Raw genomic sequence first — 10,381 nt, forward strand, 5'->3', positions numbered from 1 at the left:
GTCGCACCCATAATAGCTAACGATCAGTACGTCCAACATCCTCTGTTCATGTCTGTTTCTACAGCTATTGTTACGTGTTTGCTGCTGTCATGCATGTCTTGCTGTTCTTCTAGTTTGCTAGATTATTGCATGCTAGTATCTCTTCTAGTCATGAATTATTTACTGGAATTAATCATAAACTTGCCTAATATTCCAACATCAGTCTCCTGGTCTTTGCCTTGGTCACTCTGCTGATTGCTCAATTAAGCGTGCAGGTTCGTGAAAGTATCGACAGTTGAATAGGGAAATATGTTCAAACGTTACAGATGGCCTCCAAAATAAACCTATGGATTTCATATGCCGCCGCGTGGCCTTTTCCTGACAAACTATAATTGGCCAAGCGAAACCGGTGAGAATCGCAAATTTAATGGCCTATTTATAGCTGGCGCATTATTTCATCAACTCGAATTTGGTGGCAATCATCATTGTTCCTCTTTTTTTGGCAATCATCATTCTTCGTTTAAACAAGCACATACATAGTGGCAGCAAGAGTTTGAAAGGAATTGATCATCTTCAAGAAAACAGAGTAAGTCTGTATTCTCATCAGGTTGATTTTGTACCACAGGACTGCACCGCTCCGCACTGCCGACTCCACGGAGTAAGAGAGTTCGCTGCCGTTTCATAGTCGAGAGAATTCCAACAGATTCTTAAATTTGAGGAACCTGGATAACAATACATGCAATCCTCATTCTTTGATTACAAGCAAGCACAATCATAGTGGCAGCAGTAAACAGAGAGGAACTAAGCATCTCTGGACAAACAGAGTACTAGAAAACAAAGTAAGTCTGTATTCAAAATAGCAGGTCTTCTCATCAGGTTCATCGGCCATTCCATTCCATGTTCATCCTCGAGAGATTTTTCATCTGGGCCCATAGTTGCAACTTGTAATCTCCTTCTGAGTAGCGGTGCACCTTGCTACTCCCGTCCATTACACTGAAGCCCCGAGATCAATGCACTCATGTTCCATTCGCAGCGGAGAAATGTTGATATCCCTCTCATATTCACCTTGCGCCACGTCAGTGGCCACAAGCCAGCAGAGAACTTGGAGAGCTGAACGTGATGGCCAATTGCAGCATAACAATATATGCAGCTCCATTGGTAGCAGCTTCTTGTGGGGTGAAGTACATTGCATTTTCCACGAGTTCTCCCCAGCTGAAATGCAATTACAGAGCATGCATTAGTTATATTTCATGGGGAATTTTATTATGTGTTCACAAGTTCAAAACAACAAACAAATTTCAAGTATATATGAAAAAAATGAAACTTGATAACTAGAAATAAATAAATAACTGACCAGCATGAACACTTCACGGTTCACGTTCAGAGGCACTTTGACTGTCGAGGCACCGCAAACTAGCTCTCTCCTGGGTCGGAAATGAAATTCAAGCTTCAGATTCACTCGAGATGATTCCTTGGCGGCAGAAGATGTAAGGACGTTTGTTCACTCCAGGTAAAGGATCTGTCTGCAACAAAGTGGATTATTATAAATGGTTAACGTAAAATCGAATCAGAAGACCACGACAAAGTTTACAGTATAAGATAGTCCTTACATGTCCAGCAGATAAGTGGAAATGGATGGGCGTATCATCACCAGCAACAAGTGCAAACGAGCAACACCTCCTGTATAAAGAGACAAACATCGTCAGAAACCCAAACTGAATCAACTAATCAAAGCATTCAACCATGGTGTCCCAGTTATGGTGCCTGGCGACCTGAGCCGCTGAGCGTAAGGCAGTACAGGCCAGCATGTAGCGGGGGTCGATCGAGATGAGCGAAGAACCGAAGAATGGAACGGAGAAGAGATATCTACTACAGCTAGACACTCGTCCTCAACACAGATCATCTTTGCTGTTATAGTAGGCAAGAAAGCAGAAGAGAAAAGAAATGGATTGTAAGAGTATATATGATAAACATCACCAGTTGATAGCAACATGAAGGTATATAGTGAGCTGAGTGAACATCAGACCAATTTAAAGAGCCATCTTTCAGGATTTGTAGGCAGTGGGCAGCCAGAGAATGCAGGTTGCGTCTCTTCATGATCCGTGAGTTGATTGGTAATGCCATGTTCCATACCAGGTTGAGAAAGAGGGGCATATATAACAGAGCTCAATTAGTGATGGCGAGACTCCCCGACAGCAGAGTGATACATCAAGTTCCTGTAAGAAATAATTGAGAGTAAGCCAAAAGAAAACACTATTTATCAGCATTGAGGATTGAAAGAAACAAAGAGGGCCGTTCGATCTGTACTAGAGAATCTGTACCGGCCAGGAGCAGTAGGAGCGGCTGCAATGGAGCATCGCCGCCGTCGTCGTCAGAATTGCATTAGCAGAAATCATCTTCGACACTCTTGGATGTTACAACACAAACAATACAAGGGCATCATCAGTCAAGTTGATAACTATACACCTACTGCTACTGAACAAAATAGTAGAAATTTGCTAGCTGACCTGTCGCTTCGTGTGGTCAGGTGGAGCTCTCTCCCGCTGCCGGAGGTTCGGCATGGAAAGATGTAGCCTCCGCAGATTCTTGGACGACGTCACTAAGGGCATGCTCACTCCGGTCCTCCTTGAGTCGCAGAACTGGAAGGTTGGGGTGTGCATCCACTTCACTTTGCAGCATACCAAGCCTCGCCACTTTGGCGCCCCAATCAAGCCAAATCTCCTTGAGTCTTGGAAGGTGTTTGGTACCAGTAATCCCCGATTCCAAACTGCACCATCTGATTTCTATCTTTTCCAACCAGGGCAAGGTGCCCTCCTTGAATATCAACTCCCTCAGTTGCTCCAGAGAGATAATATTAAGTTGCCTGAGATTTTGGAATGTTTCTGCTCTGAAAACTAGTTTCTTCCCAGCATAAGATTGTTCATCAAGATGAAGGAGCCTGAGCTTGGGCAGTGCACCTAGTATTTTCATGCTTTTATCTCCTTCCATCAGATTGCTCAACCTTAAGTGAATCTTCACCAAATGTACCAGGTTGCCAAACCAGTCAGGAATCTCCCCCAGAATACCACACAAATTCAGTGTCTTAAAGTGAGTAGGGAAGGAGGAAAAAGAATACAACCACTTGAGACCATCTCTGGCAGAAGTTGCATCCATGCCAAGAGAACGGAGGGAAGAGAGCTTCTCAAGAGATGCACAAAGTATCTCACGCTTTTTCTGGTTCACCCCTAGTGTGACACTTAACTTTCTTAGCTTTATAAGCTCTCCGAGCTCTTGAACTGCTTTCTTGCTAGTTCGCTCAATATCCACAATCTCAAGAATCTCTAACTCCCTTAGGTTACTGATCCCTCTGGGTACCCTCACACCATCAGAGTTGGACAAACGACCAGTACAGGCCATGTGAAACATCATAATAATCTCAGGAAGTTCATCAGAAGATGTAGCAAACAAAACAGGCAGACATAATGTGGGTACACACCAAATCCTCGGGTAAGACAACAAAACTCGTTTCACATTTTCTTTGCTACATCGGAGGCTACGAAGGCTTTGTAGTTTAGTGATCTCAGTTGGTAGGGATGCAACATGACCATCTCTTATGTCCAATGTTTGTAAGCCTTGTAGTTTCCCTATGGATCTTGGGATCTTGTATATGTTAGAAAATTGAGCGTTGACATATTTCAAATGACGTAACGACCCTATAGTGCTGATATCCTTTTGTGTCACCACAAACAGGGCATCCTGTAGATCCAATACTCTAAGCATCCTGAAGTCAGGTGAAAAAGGTGAAGGTGCCGGCTTCATGGGTCTCTCACCAAACACAGTCAATGATCGGACATGGCTCCAATCCAAACCTTTATTTGGGCACCAACTACCTTGGTATGCCACATGGCGGAAGTTATCTCCTGCTACACCAGTTGACTTATTCCATATTGAGCATGCAAAATTTTCATCTCTACAGATAGAGATCATGACATCACGAACAATATCATGAACTCGACAGCTCTTCACTTTTCCTTCTAAGTTCAGTTTTATTGGTTGAATCATACTACGGTTGATGAGTTCATGAAAGTAACTATTCCCAACATCTTCAGCACTCAATCCACCCATGGTGATAACGAATCCCTCGGCTATCCATCTTTCCACAAAACGCCTCCTTTTGATTTCAAAATCCTCCGGAAATAAGCTTAAATACAGAAAACATGACTTAAGATGAGAAGGCAAGTGGTTGTAACTCAGTGTAACCATCCTCTTCATTGGTTCAAGGTTTTTGTCGCTGTCTAGCTCTAGGGGGATTTGGTCATAAATCATTTGCCACTGGTCTATCGCTTTGGTGGCAAGCATGCCTCCTATTGTAAGAATAGGAAGGGGTAACCCTCCAGACTTTTTCACTATCTTAGTGACTATTTTCCTCATGCTCTCATCATTTGTCATGTCTTCCTCACTTTTCCTAGTCTTCCACAATAGCAAATTTATGGCATCATTTGTTTCTAGGGGTTGATGTTTGTAGATACGTGGTATAGAAGAAGGTCCCAAAGTACACTTCTTAGCTAAGCCAGCATCTCGTGTTGTTACCATGATTCGGCTACCTTTATGATTACTACTTGGAAAAATAGTAGTTCTGATCCAGTCCCAGTCATTTATGTACCATAAGTCATCAAGAACAACAAACTACCTCTCCTCACGTAGCTTTTTCTCAAGAAACTTGGCGAGGTCACCTTGTCCCTCCCCCTTCCTTTGTAAGTCCTCCATTTCATTAGGGCTAGCAAGCTTTTTGGTCATATCTTTGAGAAACTGCATCCTAATAAATGACTGCGAGACAGTTATCCAAGCACAACATGAAAAGTTATCCATACTTTCATAAACCTTCCTTGTAAGAGTAGTCTTACCCAAACCGCCCATGCCGACCACGCATACAACCTGAGGAGGTCCATTGTTGTCATGCACACCAGTAAGATTTATTAACTCTTGTTTGGGCTTGGAAAACCCCACAAGTTCAACTTCATCAATGTTGCTCGCTGACTGGTTACGAATATCTTCCATGCAAGAATCCCTCTCATCAATGGCTCTAGTGATCTTCTCCTTCTGAATCAGGTTGTAGCGTGTGTTCCTGCTGCTCACTTCTTCAACTCTTGATTTGAGATCTCGGATTTGCATGGCGATTCGGTGGCGATCTTTGAGCTTCATCAACTTCCGCCACTTGCTTGCACTTGCCACATGCACCAGGAATTCACCCAGACAATCTTCAATATTGTAGGACAAGTCTCTTACTTGCTTCGCCCACACCTTGAGTAGCATGTCTTTCTCCTTCATTGCTTCAGCGGCCACCAAAAATGCTTGCATTGTTTCTAGTTCATCTTTGATGAACCTGCCAAACGAAAAAGGCACAAGACGCTTAGTACATTCCCGCAGATTTCAAAATAGTATCTGCAGCTCCATGCGTGCAGGTGCCAAGCCTATCAATACTTGGTGCTAGCATAACATAAATAAGAGTTGAATAAAGCATCATTTTTTTTCTTTTTCACGAGCATTAAGATATCAATCCGGTGTTCACCCAACAAAAGGGACTTAAAGTTTTAACAGAAAAAGGGATATTGGATGTCAGTTTCGTGATAGGAATGTAAAAGGCTAGCCGTGGGAAGTTCGTCATGACTGTAACAAAAGACGTGCATGTGAACATACCAGATATCCTTGCGTACACCCATGACGAGGCTCATCTTGTTGGCGGCGGCAGAGGCGGCCTTGCCAATGGCGCCGACCAACAAGGACTTCGCCATGCTCAGCGCCGTGTCCGCCATCATATCAGGCATGTTCGGATATGACCCTCTCACGACCGGTACTGCTTGCTGGAGGTGTTGACGAGTACAAGGAGCTAAGAAAAGTGAGCTCCCAATGCTAGCTGCGGTGCTGCTTTTATAGGGCAAGCCCGGGGATTTTCATAGAGCAGTGTACACGAGAAGCTGCTTGCAATGTGCACACACGTGAAGTCCATCGGCTAACATGCCAAGGGGCTAGCAATTCGGAGCTTAATTTAATTGATCAACCTTACTCCAATAAGTACGTGTATACAACTCTTGCCGCGTGTTTAGTAGTCATGTGCAAGCAATGAATACTTGTCGATGTGAGCACAATAGATGTATAACTAATTGATTACACAGCTTATAGTTACCAATGTGTATTACCGTGTTTTGGCTTTGCCTAGTTGTTAATTTGCAGCTCTGGTTGTTCTCCATAATCTTGTTGCAAAGCACCTCACGGATCGCAAAACCATAGGACTGCAGAGATGAAAGCTTAGAGGCAGCAATGAGCTTTGCGCATGCCACGCGATTTTGGTACATCCAGGAAGGAGAAGACTCCTACACTACTAAAAATCTTAATGTAATTTTGAATTTCTCTAGAGACGTATCTGTAAGGTTTTTTGCTACTTAATAGTATATGACATTTGGCCTTTATGCAAAAAAATGTTTTGCAAGAAAATGGAAAATGAGAGGGCCGTAAAGCTTACGTAGGGGGCACATGCAGCTAGTGTACAAAGTAAAGCCAACTTTTAGGCTAAACCGTGCTAGTTAGTTAAAGAGATGTACACTCATAATGGGGCCATGATCCTTTGAAGCAGGCTGAACGAAGCAAAGTGATCAATTAAATACTGTATAAATAAAGGTGATCAGCTAAATACTGTAAAAATAAAAGTGATCAGCTAAAAGCAGAGCTACTATTTAGTATAATACCCATGATCAGGCAGCTGGTGCACAAAGAAAGAAAAAACGTATGATCAGCTAAAAACCTAATATGTCACTTTATAAAGTGCACACACATACTGAACCTGCTTTCTGCTACTCCCTCCGTTCCAAATTACTCGTCGTGGTTTTAGTTCTGGTTTGAACTAAAACCACGACGAGTAATTTGGAACGGAGGGAGTAGTTGTTTTCCCTTTCCTTTTTCTTTTCTTACTGGTAGAGCACGTATGATCCATTCCCTTTGGATAAAATAGCGTCCCACTAACGCTGTGATATATGCCGTTTCTAATCAAAGTGACACATTAGGTTTAACTAATCCACGGGTGATTAAAGTCGCGTGCTTTTTGAGTAAACTTTGGAGGATAAAGTAAAGATGCTTTGGTGCAAAGGCAAAAGGAGGATTGAAAGAGTGAGTCATCATCCATGCACGCATGCACGCACGTTTTATATGCAAGTTGGTGGCGGTATGAAATACCTTTTTTTTCTTCAGAATTTGGTTTGAAATGCCTAGATTCTCTATTCAGACACCTGGCCTGGGCCGTCCCTGGGCCGCCAAAATTTCGGGGCTCGCCAATCTCGACCGGGTTGTTTCTTGGTATAAACTCTACCAGGCTTTTCTTATTTGCCGCAGCGGCACAGTATTGAGTGTGGTGCCTGTTTTTTGAATGAGCTTTATTTATTAGGAGACCAAGTTACATCGAAAATACATTTCTGAGCCCGTGTTTAGATGCTTTCGTTATCTAACCCGCCCCTTCACCTTGAGATCTGGCATCCATGGGGTATTTGCTGTGATATATGCGCTCCGAATTGCAGTAATTCATGTCTGGCTCTTCGTAGTTAATGCGAGTAGGTACCGTCTTGTCTCTTCCGGTCCAGAAGCATGCTGGAGGGCCCAACCAACTTCATGGGCCTACAAGTCCATGCAATCCCAGTCCTCGCTAATTAAAAATCTGCTCCTAATCCTCACACTTTGAGCTTCCTGGAACTGTTCTTTCCTCTTAATCCCCGATCTTCTTTTTACGCCGCGCCCAAGTTGCTGGAGATTGACCGGATTTGCTTCCTCTTTGCCCGGATTTGCTTCCTCTTCGCCATCCCCCGATTCAACCAGAACTGCTTCTCTGCCTCATCCCCTCCTCTTTACCTTACCGTTTGAGTTAATCAGATCGCACCCTCTCCTGTTTTCAGGCAGGATTGTGAGATTTCTTTGTTAGATTGAGCACCCAACAACATGAACACCATCAAATTGTGGCCGCTCCTTGAGTTGTTGTTAACCAATTCGCCGCACAAATCCACGATGTGCCATCACCCCATACCCTGCATAGTCATTGCCCCGGTCAGGAACTAACGTCATCGCACACATCTCATTTGAATTACTGTGCCAAGCTCATTAAATAATTGCTATAATTAAAAATAAATTCTAGTGTCCCACTCAGACGTGTTAGTGGTTTAACTTTAGTCTCACATTGCTAGTGGAGGAGTTATACCAAGATATAAGGCTTACTCCTTTTGAATTTAAACCGGAGAGTAATGGTCAAATAGGCTGCGCATGCGTATGTTTTCAAAAGCATGCACCTAGGGCCTAGCGGTACCGAAGTGCTACATGCTTGTCGAACACGCTACTTCACGATGGTAACCATGTGTGCCTTACACAATGGGTTAACTATCATATATTTTGATGCTAAATTTTTATAAATTCAAATTTTGTTTGGAAAATTCAGAAGATAAAAATATGGAATTCCCAAGATTTTTTCGAGATCAGATTCTCCGGCCCCTACAGGAAAAAAGCCAGAATAAAAAAACATTGGGGGAGAGAGTCACAATCAAGTCATAATAATAAGGATGTCGATGCATCGTTCGCCACACCAACCTTTTTTTAACACAGTACAGACGGAAGCGCTCATACATACACGCATACACTACCTCTATGAACGCACAACCTACCCCTATGAGCACCTTCGAGAGACTGAGCCAGCATATGATCTTGAGATTTACGAAGTCATCGTAGGCGTCTCGACGTCGGCGGGAACATCTACACCCACTGAAAGCGCATCCCCGGAAATCCTGAAATACATTCAGGAATAATGCGAGCACCAGGACTCGAACCCTGGTGGGCTGGGGATACCACTGCCCTCATCCAACCACAGGTTGGTTCACCGTCACACCAACCTTGACCGCATGCCAACCATTGAGTATTGTTCCCCTGTTGTATCTTTCCTCTGTTGAAATTTGCTCATATATCCAACACATATACCACCTCCAAACACAGCCACATACATGCAGCCATTCCAATTAATAAAATGTCTTTCTGCACTGAGTGATGCAGAGGCCTGGGGTAATCCTCTTTTTCGAAGAAAAAATGTAATCTTTACACAAATATCACATAACATGTTCCAGGCCCTATCAACGACACCAACACCCCTAAACCAGTCTTTACTCCGTGAATGGAGGCCAACTCTTTGTTACTACTTGCAGTTCTTAAGAAAGATGAATGGCAAATCTGCATAGCCAGCACATGGTAAAGCAGGGAAACTAGGTACGGTGGTCGTGACTACTTGATCGTATATTAGCTGAATTATTGGCTCATATATCCATCTTATCCAAACCGACCAATTGAAAGCGTGTGCTATAATCCTACAAAAATGTCGCCCCAACACCAACGTGTTCCATGCTGTGAATGCGACCCTGCCAATTACAACAAGCCCCTCTTTTGTCACTTAATTTCTTTAAAGCTCACGGTCATGGTCATAGAAGCATGTGTCCATCGATGGATGCACAGGCTGGGGGTTTCCCTTTTTCTCGGAAAAAAGAACTCACGGTCACGCACACTGTACTGTAGGATCGATGTAGTTTTTCCCTTCCTATTTAACAAGCTAGCCACACCACACTTTTTGCATTGCACTGCACCTCACGAAGCAACTAGAAGTAGAAATGGCAATGGCTACGAACATGTTCCTACTCGCCGCCATGGCTCTTCTTGTTGCTTCGAGCGACGGAAGAGAGATTAACATCTGCATGCCAACGTCAGTTGCCACAGCCACTGCCATGGATGAGGCCGTGGCACCGATGAACCATGCGCTGCGGTTGCTGCTAGGTAGTATGCATGTACATTTATTTGGCTCCCCCAGACATAAAAACATATATAATGGATTAGTTATCCGAGTCTAGATTCCATGAAAGTGCCTTAGCCCTATCACCGATTTCATTATTTTCCGTTTCTCCCTTCTTCACAATTACTTTTGCACACTTCAAATTTCTTCACCACACTCTTGCAATATTTCACTTCCACAACCGCTTTTGCTTTGGACCATGTTCCAAACTCTCTGTTCGACTGATGCTCTTACTTTCGGAAGGCTACAGCTCAATTCTATGCACTTGTAGGACATTAAGGATATGTCACTTAGGCGGTGGCATCTTGAGGTAAAGTTTTCAAACTATGTGTTTCCCAAATCTGTAGAACTTGATTTTTGTCGCTTCACCTTTTTGTACATGGATAGACCTCATATCGACGGATCCAGCTTAGTGGAATGGATAGACCTCATATCGACGGATCCAGCTTAGTGGAGTTGGGCTGCTCGGAATGATGTCGTGAGTAGCACCTACTCCACTGCTAGTCTCTTCACGCGTCGCGCGCGTGTCGTGTTTGATGAACAACCCTAGCCGTCCTTATACCC

At 43.6% G+C, this 10,381-nt stretch overlaps 1 pseudogene; it reads right to left on the minus strand.

The window, feature by feature from the left end:
- Nucleotides 1-661: 661 nt before the first annotated feature.
- Nucleotides 662-5,835, minus strand: LOC123163794 (disease resistance protein RPM1-like; annotated as a pseudogene).
- Between the last annotated feature and the right edge of the window lie 4,546 nt (nucleotides 5,836-10,381).

This window comes from Triticum aestivum, chromosome 7D (genome assembly GCF_018294505.1).
Source record: "Triticum aestivum cultivar Chinese Spring chromosome 7D, IWGSC CS RefSeq v2.1, whole genome shotgun sequence".
NCBI classification, from domain to species: Eukaryota; Viridiplantae; Streptophyta; class Magnoliopsida; order Poales; family Poaceae; genus Triticum; species Triticum aestivum.